We start from the raw sequence: 15,869 nt of genomic DNA, 5'->3' as shown, positions 1-15,869 counted from the left end.
CACCATACATTCACACTCTATTTATTTTTATTTTTTTCTTACTCTCTTTTCTCTCCTGCTTTCTCACCCGATGTTTCCTTCATCATACCAGCCAGTTTTTGGCTTTTTCTTACCACTTTCTCCTTCAGATTCTATGTTCCTACTACCCTTGGCTCAGGTCTTTCATCCATATATATAGATATACATGTGTTTTTGTATGCTTACCTACCTTACTATTTCAATTATCTATGTACACATTACATGTTTGCACATGACTTACTTGGAGCATTTACCTGTAGCCTGTTCCTCCATTACCATCTTCACCACACACCTGCACTCCATTCCACTCTCACTCTGCTTCTCTCTGCTTTCTCATCTGAATTTTTTTTTCCATCACACTAGCCAGTTTCCTGGCATCTTTCACCACATCCCCCCTCAGTCCCTATGCTCTTACCACTTTTGGCTCAGGTCATTCATCTACATATAGATATAAATGCAATTTTGTACGCTTACCTACCTTATTACTAACTATCCAATATACATATTCAAGTTTAGAGCCAATATTCCTTATGAACCCATTGAGACTCTTGGGGATGCACCAATTCCATCCATGCTGTGCCCTACTTCCATTTGGCCCGGTTGGGACTTTGTTTGGCCCTGCCTCCTCTGCTCCCTGGCAGGACACTCGCTGCCACCGTATTGGGAGCCTCACATGCGCTGGTCTTTGGCTATGTCCATTGGTGAGTATGGGGTTTTACATATCAAGGGACCCCCCTTAACTTGTGCCATTTATATCTTACTACATACTTTATACTTTCATTTTAGGTATACCACAAGCATCTACCCCTGAAGAGCGAGCTAAGCCCTGTGAAACGCGTCAGGTATACACTTGATGCATGTGTGTTTTTTTATATGGACAGTTACTTGTAATATCATTTTACCTATTTTCTGTATTCTGTATGAATTGGTTCATGTTCATGACATTAATGTATGCACTGTTTTTTACTTGAATTACATATATACTGTAATTACTCCTGTTATTTTATTGGCTCCATAGTGCTCACCTCACTGAAAGTCCCAAGGGCGAATTTTTCTTTTTTTAAGCTATATGCAGGGATGGAGGCTTGTCTCTGGTGACACCAGACCTTTATTTATTTTTCTCAATATAATATGTGCAACCATATACAATTAAAGATCAACACCAACCTTCTCAATCATTAACAAGAAAATATACATACACATACAATAAAATGTGTTAAGACAGATTTAATGAAAAAGTCCCAACGTTTATGTTATAATAAGCAAACAGTGCTCCAGTCCTCACTGTGAACAAATCATTCAAACAGGTGCTTCCAATAGGAATTTATATACAGTATATATATATATATATATATATAAATATATATATATATATATATATATATATATATATATATATATATATATATATATATATATATATTGTTATCCACTCCAAATTATTCACTTCAAATGAATCTCACACTGTGCTCTCTTGGGGGGGGGGGGGGAAGCTGCGGCTCCATGTCTGAATGGACACACAGAGCAGGGGCTCAGCTCAGGTGCCCCCATAGCAAGCTGCTTGCTGTGGGGGCACTCAGCAGGATGAAGGGGCCAGGAGTGCATTCGTTTTTGTCTGAATGCATTTTCCTCCGAATGCCTTTTCATCCAAATTTCGCGTATTTTAGTTATCGTTTTAACAAACGAAAACGAACGTGCAAAATCTGAAATCCGAAAGATCCGACATAAAGAAATGCTTTATTTTCATTTTCGTTGCTACAACAGTTCGATATAGATAGGAAATTCGACATGACGCTGACAATAGCAATCTGTGTCTATCGAATCTGCAGTCGAATGTGCCTAACCTGAACTCTATTAGTCCAAGATTATTCTACATAGAGAGGAAAGATTTGACATAGAGAGAAAAGATTTGACATTTTAGACAGAGTGTTGGGGTAGACCATTCGACATCAACGACGGAGATTCGACAAAGCAGCGGAAAATATACAAACGTTGAATCTGTCATTGAAGGCTTATGGTGTCTGTCGAAAGTTCTAAGAAGATTCGACAAACAGCTAAACTGTACGACACCGCAATCATACATTTCTAGTCAAATGCTCGGCCCATAGGCTATAGAAGAATTTGAATGTTGGTTGACTAGTAATATTAATTAATAAATATAATTATTAGTAGTGTCATACAACATTAGAATTCTTCTATAGCTTGTAGGCGAAACATTAGACCGGAAATGTACGATTGCAGCATCATACAGTTTAGCGAATCTTCTTACAACATTCGACAGACACCATAAGCCTTCAATTACAGATTCGACCTTAATTATTTCGGATTTTCAGACAAATGCATTTTTTAACAAAATAAATAAAAATGAATTTCGGGAGTAACTAAATAAATTTATTTTTCGTACGAAAACTAAATTCCGAAACAAAATATTTCAGTGTGCACATGTCTACTGCACAGAGCAGGTAAGTAGAACATGTTTGTTATTTTTAAACAAAAAACCAAAAAAAAATACTTTAATATGTCTTTAAAGGGTCCCGAGGGCTAAAAAGGTTACCTACCAATCTCCACATGTCTATCATCACAAACACATCAAGCAGTCCAGCAGTCCCTATGTTCTCTACTATAGAAGCAATAAAATGTGCACAAGGGTCTATGCACTTGATCAAAATTTTGGGGAAAATTTATTTTGCCTAGAGATACACTTTTTTTTTATGAAATAACCCAAAATGTTGTCAGTCCACATAAAACATCCCAGAACTATCTCATATATATATATATATATACACAGTATAAATATATCTATATATCTATATATAGATATAGATATATAGATATACTGTATATAGATAGATATATACACACTTTTTTTTCCAGTTTATAAAAGTCTCAAAGTATATATGGTTCAGACTGGCATTGTTTCAAATCCAAATACAGAAAAATATTTGCAGGGGACTTTTCATTAAACATCACAGTGGTGTTGTGTGATACGTTCTGTAAGCTGTTTTTGTGAGAAAATATACAGTAACGCTACATAAGGAAAATAATAGTTGGTCTCTCCAAGCTCAGCACTCAACCCAGATCTGTTAACCTGATTGGCTATTTACAAACTGTAAGTACTTACCTTGAGTTAGTTGCAGAAATTACAGTGATTAAGTGTGCAGTCACTGCAATTTCTAAGCAAATTGAAACCTAGGCACAGCTATTCATAAACATTGTGAATGCACTACAATAATGTACAATACTGAAAACAAGGGAAAAGATAAATGTATTGAAAAGCTGCCTGAACAGCTAAAAGCCAAAGAATAACTGCATTTATAACATTACTAGAGGCAGCACAAAAAAGCAACAATTTATGCCTTGCCAATTTATATCAGGCTCAATGAACTCATTTTTGCCAGTGCTATTGGTAATAGCTACTTAGGTGACAAATGACTTGCAAACTGAGCCAAATTTTTAAAGCCATTAACAAGAATTCAAACTGATTGTTATACCACTTATATCAAATCAGTGTCAATGTCCGCTATTTAGTCTATTTCAGCAGAATTACTTTGCAATTTATTGCATATTGTTTAGTAGCTGTCAGTTTTGTACATGATCTGAACTATTTGGATCACAGGTTTAATTGCTGTAAATACATTATTATTTTCCTTACTGGTTTTGACAAGGAATGCACAGCACTTATTTTTCCAAAATATAACACAATGAAACTATGATTTAATGTCACATTGTATACTACAGCCAAACTTGAAGGGAAAAGACGTGCTGGCAAAGAAAACATGCTATTTCTACATTTGTGCAAGGTCCATACTTCTCCAAGCCATGTAGAGTAATAATGTGCATTCACTGGCAACTGAACACTTTTGTGGAATGACCAAGGGCAATCATTCCAGTGCTAATGATGGTTAGTGGCCTAGATGAGCTCACCCCAACAATCTGTTTTAGACAAACTGGCCTTTTGACAAACGTTAGAATTAATAAATTGCTGGTCTAGGTGTGTCCAGTATTTCGATGTTTATTTATCTATTGGTATAATACATTCTATTATGATCATCAAACACAAGGCAAAGAGCAGGTAAACATTTCTCAATGTCCCGTTTACATATATGTCCAAGTCTATTTTTAGTAAATGTATCTTTGTGTGGCGCTTTAAACATCCCTGTCATGTCCCCTAATGAATGCAAGTTGCACTCTCTTGCAATATGTAAGGTAGTATACTCACCTCCCCACCTACCTATGTCTCCCACTTACTTTCAATTCCAATGGTGCAGCCTCCATAACACAGTTTTGCATTCCTCACTTTTTGTAGTATCAGATGCCTGTGTTCCCCTACATGCTGTGGTTCAATCCCTTGACCTTTTTGTCACTTCAGGTTACAGCAGTGATTAGGGGGCAGAAGATGGAGCCACAGTTCACAGCAGGGACAGGCATCTGACTCTCCTGGAAGTGTTGAATGCCAAGAAGTTCAACAAAGGTTGCAATACTAACCAACCCTCTCAACCTCCTTTGCTCTGTTGGAGTTATCACAAGTCCCCCACACTGGAATAGGGGAACATGTGCCCTTATAACAGGATGCAGTGCTTGGGGCTCAATCGGAGGGCTCCAACATCTTCCAAGGAGGGAATCATCAACCCTGTGTAAGCTCTGACACCATCTGACACAAAACTTACACAGCAGCTAACTTATGGGTAGGTCAGTCATAGATGTAGAAAGGTTACATAATCATTATCGTTGCCACCCCTTTACAAATCAATGCTCACACATACAAAGAGAAAACAGATGGACAGCACAGAAAAAGGTAAAAAAGTGTGAAAGCAAACTGTTTTACTACCAGAAGCCAGTCTAGAACAACTTTTTTTGACTGCCTTAGGTAAAGAACAAAAGACAGGCTACAAATAAGCAAGGGCCCAGAGGGCAGCACAGTAAGTGCCAAAAGGACAAGGGTTGGGTTCTGCTGACCCAGAAGGTCTTTATAAAGGGCCCTTTCAGAATCATGCTTATTTGATTTGTTAAGGCTTTATCCAACCTCCTGATGACAAACTTACCAGGGATTGTTCAGCCAAAACAGTTAGGGTTCTCAAATCTAATATTCTCTATTCCCCCATACAACACTCTGAAGCCTACTCAACAGAGTCTAGCAGATATGGTAACACAGGGAACTCTTGAACACAGCATTCTGAAACAGGCCTTTACAAACCATTTTAAATAAATCAGATCTGTTAGAGAACATATATCTACATATACATAGTATTTATCTTGTGTATTATTATATATATTCTATACATAAACCCTATGAGTTCAACCCTAATTACTTTTTTGGGCAATGGTTGCAAATTGGTCAATGCAAACTTGGAAAAGAAGGTGACAGAAACATTTTAATGTCCTAAATATCTCTGTCTGCCTTCACGCTTATCCCAGCTAAGGGAAATATGCAGTACATTATACTGTATATTGGGAAATTATTTCAGAGAATTTATGAGGCAAGTGTCAAAAATTCCTGTCTGTCTTAAAGATTGACAAGTTTCTTGTCTCTGGCACATGTATAAGAGCAGCCGTTTTATTACTGCATGTTCGCCATAAATCTCTAATTTGGTACTTTAATTGCATACATATGCTTTAAAAGTAAAATGGTATTTGATTGATTTTGACATGTCAAATAAAACATATTTCAATTTGATTTTTTTGTATTCGTTTATGTAAGCAAGTTGTGGGATACAGTACAGGTATAGGGAAGAGACTGGAAAGGCTGGGGAAATATTTTTATTTAGTGGAATGTTCTCAGTTCTACAGTAACCCCAAGTGTTTCCTACAAATTAAAAATACACTTTTTGCTTATTGCTTAATTTTTTAGTTATTCATCTCTTCCTTATTCAGTGGCATAATGACAGGCTCTCAGCAGTCATAGTAATGACTGGACCCCCAAAATTTTCAGTGCACTTCATTAAATACATAAGTAAGCGACTGATCTGAATTAAAAAGTGACATTAAAGAATAGACACCGTGTCTAAGTAATCAATCAGTTGTAAAATGCAAACGTTTTTCAAATCCTACGGAAGTGATGGGTAAGCCGAGGTCAGGGCAACAGGCAGACAGGGTAACCGGGAGACAGGCAAAGGTTAAGGGCACAGGCAAATGGGAGAAGTCAGGGACTAGCCAAAAACGGTACACGGAGAGATAAACGTAGCACACTGCAGACAGGAACTTAAGCAAAGCAACACTGTTGAACAGCACTGCAGGCCTGTAGTGCAACAGTTAATATAGACTTCCTGGGATGTCCTGGGTGGGGCCATACAAGAAGGAGAGGAGATAAGAAGGTAACCAGAACAGAGTCAGGCCTCTTAATGGACAGATGTACAGAGGTAAGCTGCCAGACTATTGCATATCCATGACAGTACCCTCCCTTTTACGAGGCCTCCCCCTTCCCCGCCTGGGTCCGGCTTTACAGGGAAACTTCAGATGAAACTCCTTCAACAGACGAGGTGCAAAGACCTCTGATGCAGGAACCCAAGACCTCTTCTCAGGACCAAAGCCTTTCCAATGAACGAGGTACTGAAGAGCGCCTCTACAGAGTCAGGAATCCAGAACTTGACTGACCTCGTATTCCTGATTATCCTCAGAGACTTGCGCCATGGTAGGGAGAGGACGAGGAAACTTATTGAGGACTAAAGGCTTCAGAAGGGAAACATGGAAGGAGTCAGCGATTTTGAGGCTTTTGGGAATCTGAAGTTTGAAACAAACTGGATTCAGTTTAGACATTATAGTATATGGACCAATGAATCTTGGAGCAAACTTCAGAGAAGGAACTCGGAGCTTGATGTTCCTGGTGGAGAGCCAGACTTTGTCCCCTGGCTGAAGAGAAGGTGGTTTACGCCTGCGGCGGTCAGCAAAGCCTTTGAATTTGCCGACAGTCCCGGAATCCAGATATGCAAGGATCGATTGGGAAGAAGTGCTAACATGAAGGGACACCGGAAGAAGCAGACGGGAAGGTGATGTTTCTGGGTCCAATACTCCACCTTCTAAATGTATTAGACCCGAGCGTTTCCCGGGCGAAGCGAGCAGGAGTCACCAAAGTGGCCCTTGCCTCCACAATAGAGGCACAAGCCCAGAGTTCTGCGCCTAGCACGTTCTTCGGGGGTTAGTCTGGTCCGGCCCAGCTGCATAGGTTCCTTAGCAGGCAGAGGATGGTCAACGGGATGAAGTGAGGGGAGCTCAGACTGGCTAAGGCCTAGGGAGTGTTGGCGTCTTTTTTCTATGGACCTCTCCTGAAAACGAATATCGATGTGGTTGCATAGGGAGATGACATCGTTGCATAGGGAGATTGACCTTGCTCCTGCTGATCCCTGTGTACCTCGCTGCCTGTCTGTTACCGAACCCGGCTATCCTCTGACCTCTGCATTCCGGAAGTTCCTGCTACTTGTTCACCCTGACTCTGAAAGTGGGTTGGAGTACCCCTTTAACTCCAGCTGTTCTCTCCACACCACTTGCCCGGTGCCTGCTGCTCTACCAGTGTCTTCTGTCTTCACCTCCACCTGACAGCACTCCAAGCAACACTCACAGGCACTCATGTTCCTCCTAACCAGAACCGTCATCTGTCTCATTCTCAGAGGGGTTCTGGGCTGGAGATACAAGGGAGGCCGACCTCATCACATCAGACTCCTACCAGGTACGTGACAGCTTCAGTGAATGCGACTCTGCGACTGGTGCGACAGGCGCAGCCACTGGTTGTACTTGGTGTTGCGGATTCAGGGTTCCCAACGAGGTCTAAAGCTGATCAAAGCGGAAAGCCAGATCCTGAAGGAAATGCATCACCTGAGCCTGATTAGCTTCATGCGTCTCGAGTCTGCGAACAACGCCCTGTAATGGATCGCCTGCGGGAAGCGGCATGTCGGCCGGATTCATGGCTGTTCAAACTGTCACGTCACCTGTGGCCAGGTGACAAGTGCACCCGGTAGGGGTCAGGGATGCACCTCAGCGTAGTGAACCCTATAGCCGACTGCTGCTATCCGAGAGGAAGCGCGAACCCAAGATCGCCCAGGGCGCGGAGTCTAAGACCCAGCTTTGTGTTCACCAGAGCCTCCAGTGGTGAGGATGGCCTTCGCCGCAGCTAGGCCCAGGTTGCGACCCCTGGGATCCCCTAGGACGCGCTCCACAGAGAGAGAGGGCAAGCAGCAAGCAGGACAAACGGAAGTGATGGGTAAGCCGAGGTCAGGGCAACAGGCGGACAGGGAAACTGGGAGACAGGCAAAGGTCAAGTAGTGCAACAGTTAATATAGACTTCCTGGGATGGCCTGGGCGGGGCCATACAGGAAGGAGAGGAGATAAAAAGGTAACCAGAACAGAGCCAGGCCTCTTAATGGACAGATGTACAGAGGTAAGCTGCCAGACTATTGCATATCCATGACAGCTCCCCTATAAGGCTCTTCATGGCAAGAATTAAAATTCTGGTCTTCTGTGTCAGATATTGAAATAATGACAGTGCCCTAAGGTGGCTCAGGGGCACCTATACTATACATGCGCCACATCATAAAACTATATGAATTGAGTTGAGGAAAAAATGAATGGACTTTAGAGGCACGTATAAAATGTATAACAATTTATTAATCTTCATTAAAACTATATTCCACATTACAAAAAATGACAACACAAAAGACATCTAAAATTTAGGTAGGACTCCCTGTAATTCCCATAGAGGGTATAATACCAAATATTGAGTAACATTACATATAAATGCATTCACATATGTATTCTTTTCAGTTAGAGGTTCCACGTATCCTCCTAGTATAAAATAATTCTGCTCAACATGTTTCACGACCAAGAAGTCGCTTCTTCTGGAACTTGAATAAATCTATTCTAGTAAGAACATACAGTAAATTCATTAGATTACAACATACAAAAAAGAAAAAAGAAAAATATGCAAATATTATATTCAATGTTAAATACTATATTAAATAAACACACAATATAACAAACAACCGCTGCCCACCCCCCCCCCCCCACACACACACACAGAAGCCACTATTGTGTATGTCCCCTATTCACCTACACTCAATGGGAGACAAAGCCTTCTCCTGCTATGCCCCAAAAGTCTACAATTCACTTCCAAAGAACATCAAAGAGTCATCTTCTCTAGACTTGTTCAAATCAAATCTAAAAATCGTATTTTTTCTGTAGACAAGCTTTCATATACAGTAATTGTCTATTTTTTCATTTGTTTTATTTTGTGTATTTCTTGTGTTTTCTTTGTAAAGTGTTTTGAGAAGCTATCTTTAAAGGCACTATATAAAATAAAGTTTATTATTATTATGATATTCATATATGACAAAAGTGTCACCAGTTTCATTAATTACATTCAGATCTGCTTTATTTGTTAAGATTTAGGTTAAGCTGTTTCACCTCACAGTTCTATTCACTGATTCTATGTTTACCCTCCTCTCTCTTGTGACCATTGCAACTTACGTCCACCATTCCTGCTCTTCTCAATGGTTATTTTGGTCCAATGCCATCCATATTTCTTTTCTTCTCTAATATTTATCATCCACTTGTATCTATGCTCCCTCACCACTCTGAACATTCCGGACTTCACCTGTATCTGTACCTGATCTCCACCCTTCAATTATTACTCTATTGCTGTACACCCCCATACTTCTAGGAACTTTTTATTATTTTTCTCCAGTTTCCCCCTCTCCTTTCCAAGTTATTGTTCTCTTGCATTTTTATCTTAAGCTGCACTCAACCCTCCACTTCAAGCTATACTAGCTCTCCTTTCTGATCAATATATATGATCAATATAATCTACAGTACTTCCACCCCGGCCTATTTCCTTTCCCTCTATGATCCTTCACTGTCAGATTTCATTTTTGCTCTGTATCCTTCCTAGTCATTTTCACCAATTATGTCTATGCCCACTCTCCTTCCTTTATTTCCTTCACGTCCACACGTCCTGGACAAATCAATCATATAATAAAGCAACTCACTCTGTTCATAAATGAGCACACATCTGCAGGTACAAAAACAGGTATCTTAAAGTATCAAAAGGAAATCGTAAATACTGATGTAAAAAAAAAAAGCAAAATTTGAAAATTTACCAAAACATAACACAAATCTCAATAGTGCAAGTAAAAGGTACTATGTTAATAAAATGTGCTCCCTGTAACAGAGATTGTATATGCTTACCTTCCCTACTGCCTATGCTGTAAATGAAGAGAAATTGAACCAAAATCTTCAGGAAACTGACACTATCATCTTCACAGTAAACATGTTTCTGGTCACTTTTATTTTAGTGACTCGCTTGATATAGTAGAAGAAGTCACATATTTAAACATTTTGGGCTCAAATGGGCTGATTCACTTGGAATAATGAGAATGACAACCATATTTTACTTTTATTTTCTAAAAAAGATTAATCAAGAATTATGATTGGTTGCTTTGGGCTAAAACTCCAATTTTGTTCTGACTTTAATTTCTGCAGTTTTAATGAGTAAATTATGAATGTGTCTACAGTAATTAACCAAAAAGGATCTCTATGTTTAAAAGTAATGTTTATCAACCAAAAATATTTGATCTTTTCTGTGTGATGTATAGATCACTACAAGAATTAAAACAACTGTGCGGAGTCATCCTCCTTTGCTATGATTAGCGCTTGCCGCTCCTAAGGTAATCGTGTCTTTTGTCGCCTGCTGTTATATCCCCCTCCATCATAGTTACCCAAACCATTGAAACTCTATTAACTACTCTAATTGTACAGGTGTAAATAGAATGTACGAAAACTTATGATTTTTTTTTAAATGGAGAAATATATAAAGCTTCTATGAAGTTAAAGTGTTACTCAACTCAGAACCTGCATTCACTATATCTGGTCTCACACAATACACAGAACATGAACATGCAATAGTTTAGTAAATAAAAACTGATAAATATATATTTTTTTTTCACCAGCTGTATATAGCAATTAGCACAATCTTGTGTCTTGTATCAGTGTGTGCAGACAGATTGTTGGAGGAGTTTTCATTTCTCCCCTATTGTCCCATCAGGCTTCAAGACTCCTGATCCTCTGCCTGGACATGTCTGGAAAGTGCTGATTGGCCCTGTGCTGATCACATGCACCCTCCCAAGAAAAAACAAAAAACTCTCTAGCAATACACAACAAACTGAAGACTCCATAGACTCTGTAAATATCAGGTTATTACACCATCCTTAAAGTAGAATTGTGGCCAGAATATGAACATTCAAATATTTACATTTTTTTTTTTCACAAGAAATATATTTACATATTTTTAAAGCCTAGGTTTAGTCAAAACATGTAAACAAAATTAGCAGAAGTGACTGTACTTACAACCAATGCAACATGTCACTTGTACAGATGGTTGCAGATTAAATTCGAGATTTTCCTAGCTTGTGACGGAAAATATTAATTATATGAAGACAGGAGGCGAGTATCTTATGCATTATCTTTCTTTAATAATGCCCATAGCAGAAATACAACTTTTTCAGTGATTTCAAGTAGAAACGTTTTACTGAAAGAAAACAGAAAAAACTACAATACCCAGCAGCCCTCAGGCTGGGTCTGCCAATCATGAGGCAGGACAGCCGGTATATAAGGGCTGCCTCCCCCAGAACCTTCCTCTTTCTTGAGGCGAATCAGCAGGGAACCTGGAACAGCGAACAGTTCGAAACACCGGGACCCTGGCAAACTGGAACTTCGGTACAGGATTCAGTCAACGGCATCCCGACTCCAGATCTGGAACGCAGTAGGAACCCCATTTTCCATCTGCGGTGAACTAAAACCCATGGATCGAGACGGGAACATCAATCCCAACGGGGATAGTGAGAACCGAACTCCCGGGACGTATCAGCCTCCGACTTGCGGGATGTGTGATTCAACAGCCTAGAACAAGAGAGACAACATCGTGATAGGGTTGGGTCGGAAGGGAAGATACTCGCCTCCTGTCTTCATATAATTAATATTTTCCGTCACAAGCTAGGAAAATCTCGAATTATACATCAGACAGGAGGCTCATATCTTATGCAAGTTCAAAGCTATAACAATGTATATATAAATGATAATAAACAAAACAACTACAAATTTGACATAGATATGTGTTCCTCCCATCCAAAGTAGATTGGCGGAATGCAATCGGGATGACCAGTCCGTTGCTAGCCGTAAGTCTTAGAGGGAAACCGGCCGGGGTGATGACCTTAGTAGCCACCGCTCCACAGGAGGGATGGGCACCCAACGGGGTTACGTCAAACCCTGCCATTTCCATGACCTACCGTACCCCTCTGGCTAGCGTAGCCGAGGAATCCGGAACTGAGGTTCAACGTAGGAATGAGGAGTTGGGAGAATAGCGAAGATCGCAGCGGGACCGTCAAGGACTCTTAATTTGTATACAGCGGAGTACGCACAGTTGTGGGTGCGCGGGGAAGAACGGGTAGAGAACCGATTGAAGTCCCGTCGCTGTCCTACGCACGACGGAAAAAACTGACTCTCCGAGGCGAGATCTGACGCTTGGAATGCCCAACGCCGTGACGCCCGAGACACGTCTGACGGAATCAGACACGAGAGGACAGTAAGCTTGACAGACAATAACCTCAAGACAGAGTGAGATTGTCCCCCCAGTCCGAGCGCGTGGTCAGGACCTGCGGTCACATCCCAAGAGTGCTGATACTTTGGGCGTGATGGGCGTTGAAACTCAACGCTCTCCCAAGTCGGTACACCATGGATGGTCAGCCACCGGAAGCAAGTCTACAAGGAAGCGGTAGACTGAGATCGCAGAGCGATAGACGATAGACGATAGGGGAGCTATAGGACCTCCCAGGTTCAAAAGAGTCCACCAGATAATTGGTCCCTACAGACAGACGCCTGCATGAGATCAACCTGTTGGTGATCACACCAACCAATCTAGAGTCCCCGGCTGATCGAGATGCCGATCTAGTCCCGAGGCCCAGGCCAAGGCAAGGAGATCCCTAGCCATACCTGAAAGGTTGCTGTCCGCGACCGGCACCCCGAAGCCGACCATGCGAGGAGAAGTATGATGTGCATCGTGAGTAGAGGGTGCAGATCCCCATTCAGACTGGCGAGGAGCTGAGGGGAGTGAGGAAGCAACCTGGGGAGATCCACAGACATCCCCAGAAGGAGGGGAAACCATGGTTGCGTCGGTCACCGCGGAGTGACCCGCACGACGGATGCTCTCAGGTTCGTAATGCGGGAGCTGATGGTTGAAACGAGAGAAGAGGATCTCAAGAGTGAGCGAGGGCCAGGAACACTGACCGGCGCAGTCGCCAATCGCTGGAATCGGTCGGGTAACGAAAAATTCCAATCTGCCACCACATTGGAAGTGGCTGGGGTATATTCCGCAACCGGAACGATGTTGCGTTCCGGGCAGAAGTGCCCGAGATCTTGCTAGATCCGCTAGGATTCTGGGTCCCCCCAAGCGATGGCCGTACTGGACAGCGGTTACGTTGTCCATACGCAAGAACACACCGTAGTAGGACTTATGTGGCAGTAGCCTGATGGCAAGAAGGTCGCCACGAGCTCTACGTGTTGACGTGCAGCAGAGACTCCACCGTGGACCACGTCCCTCCTGTGGCCGAGGGACCGCATCGAGTACCCCAGCCCAGGCGGTTGGCATCCAGCGCTATGACGAATCCGTCGTGGAGTTGAAGGTGGTCTTGCCGTTCCGTTCGCCGGCCTGACGTAATCACCACCGTAGTTCAATCATGGCTTCTGTGTCCAAAGCGCCTTCGTCTGCACAGTGAAGCTCCTAGCAAAGACGCAGATTCTGAGTCTCTGGAGGGCTCGATAGCGAAGAGAGGCTGGAAAAATGGCCTGGATTAACGCCGATAACAGGCCGATCAGGCGAGCCAGTCCGCTTGATGACACCCGTTGTTGGCCCAGCACGAAACTGATCTCTTGCAGATGGCGGCCGATTGGTCATGGGTAGTCGAAGGATCGCTAGGTTGGTGTCCACCAAGAACCCCAAAAACTCTATCTCCTGAGATGGGGAGAGGATAGACTCCCCGTGATCTATGGGGAGTTGTCCGGGAGGCGTGTTCGTTCGCCAGGCGAGCCATTAAGAGTAGGTCGTCCAGGTAGATAACCAACCCCACTCCTCTGTTCTGCAGAGTGCCGCCACCGTATTCAGTAAGTAGGTGATATTTCTCAGTTACCATTGGGCGATAACCGCCACCACTTTCCTGACCAGGAAGATGCTGCTGAGGGAACCCGGAGAGAGCGGGTCCGTCTTTATTATTGCTGATTGAACCATATGGTCCAGCAATTCGTTGTCTAATAGGGCGGTGTTCAGGTTTGACAACCGAGTGGGAAGAGGGACTAGGTCCATGTCTGGCACTATAACCCTGATAGACCGCTACTGTACTGTGTTAGACTTTTAATGACGTTTGGGCTTTATCTAGGTTGGAATAGAGCCCTATCGTCTTGATCCCGACTAACATGCCCTTGGCGGTCGGTCCGGGATCTGATTCGGCTAGGTGGGACAGCTGGGGAACAAGCCTTATTAAGATTGAGCGGCGGTGACCTGTCGGACACGTAGTGTCCACGCCTCCCAGGAGGCACTGCCCATTGGACCCAGCCCTTAATTTGGGATAGGTCTATCGGCTCTTCAGCGGCGGTAGCCTGCTCACTAAGGGGTGGGATGTTGGTGATAGGTCCAAACGCCCTAAGACCCTGGCCTGTATGGTCCGAAGGACCTCTGTATTCCCATCTTTGGGATACTTCCCGTGCTTGGTGAGATACCTCCAGAGTTCGGGGTCCACCTGGGAGTGTGAACAACCTTATATGGCAATGGAAGGGGGCATTACGCCCTTGTTATGGTTCGGTGAGCTTTACCGACTGATCTCCGGGTCCAGTATATAGTCTAATGGGCCACCTCGGGTAGAGGTGCCCAGTCACCGGAGTGGGGCATTACACCCTTAATATGTTTCGGTGAGCTTTACCGACTGATCTCCGGGTCCAGTATATATAATCTAATGGGTCACCTCATATAGAGGTGCCCAGTCACCGGAGTGTGGATGGCAAATCACCCCCGGATCTACAATGGCTCCCCACGAGAGTGTATAATGTGTCACCCTGGGATACAGGGTTGGCGTCGCCATGGAGCGCCATGTGCCCACTGCTCTAACAATCATCATCATTTTCATCCTCAGACTCAAGGTGTTAGCCGCCTCGGACTCCGCGGACGACTCTGGAAGAGTCCACGAGTGGGTCTGGCTTAGTCCGTCTAACGGAACGTTGCCTCTGCATGTGCATCTCCCCGAGGCTCGGGGGTCGATCGGAGTCTGGGAGAGCAGTGGGTCGGCAGTCCTGGGAGGGTACTGCCTGGGGCATATTATTTACTTCCCCTGCCGGGGAGTCGAGGGCCACAGAAAACGTGGCGGCGTTTGGGACGCCTAGCCCTTCTTAGGGGCGGTAGACCGTGCCGGGTGGTCCGGACAAATGGGGTGTAGGCGGGTTGGGGTAACCGACGCCATGGCCGTTTAGGCTGGTCTACCTCTCAGGTTTGGAACCTGTGTAGTATTGTCGACACTGGGTCTACTAAGGACTGTGTCCACCCTGCAGGGGCACCAGCAGGATAAGGTCCTGTAGCATAGTAGAAAATGGGAAAAATTTTACAGAAACATGCCATAATATTTATTTATTGTATAATATATTTAGATATTTGTATAAGTCATTATAATGTATTTATATATTTGCATAATTTATTATCTTGTATAATCTAGTTATAAATTTGTATTATTTTAGTTATATATTTTATAATTTATTTGTAAAAGTTTTACATTTATTTATATGTAATAGTATATGTATTTATTATTTATTTTACTCATTTATTTACAAGGATA

At 42.8% G+C, this 15,869-nt stretch overlaps 1 protein-coding gene across 2 annotated transcripts in view; it reads right to left on the bottom strand.

The window, feature by feature from the left end:
* Positions 1-15,869, bottom strand: part of TMEM200A (transmembrane protein 200A) — a 202,195-nt gene that overhangs the window by 46,743 nt on the left and 139,583 nt on the right. The window contains exon 3 of one of the 2 annotated variants that reach the window (XR_005748702.1): positions 11,452-11,898. The exons of the other annotated variant lie outside the window; for it this stretch is intronic. The gene's annotated coding sequence lies outside the window, so the exon portion shown is untranslated. Of the gene's footprint in view, positions 1-11,451; positions 11,899-15,869 lie in introns of those variants that run through there. 2 annotated transcript variants of the gene reach the window in all.

This window comes from Rana temporaria, chromosome 4 (genome assembly GCF_905171775.1).
Source record: "Rana temporaria chromosome 4, aRanTem1.1, whole genome shotgun sequence".
In the NCBI taxonomy this organism is placed as follows: Eukaryota; Metazoa; Chordata; class Amphibia; order Anura; family Ranidae; genus Rana; species Rana temporaria.
This window is presented reverse-complemented; position numbering and strand designations above follow the sequence as displayed.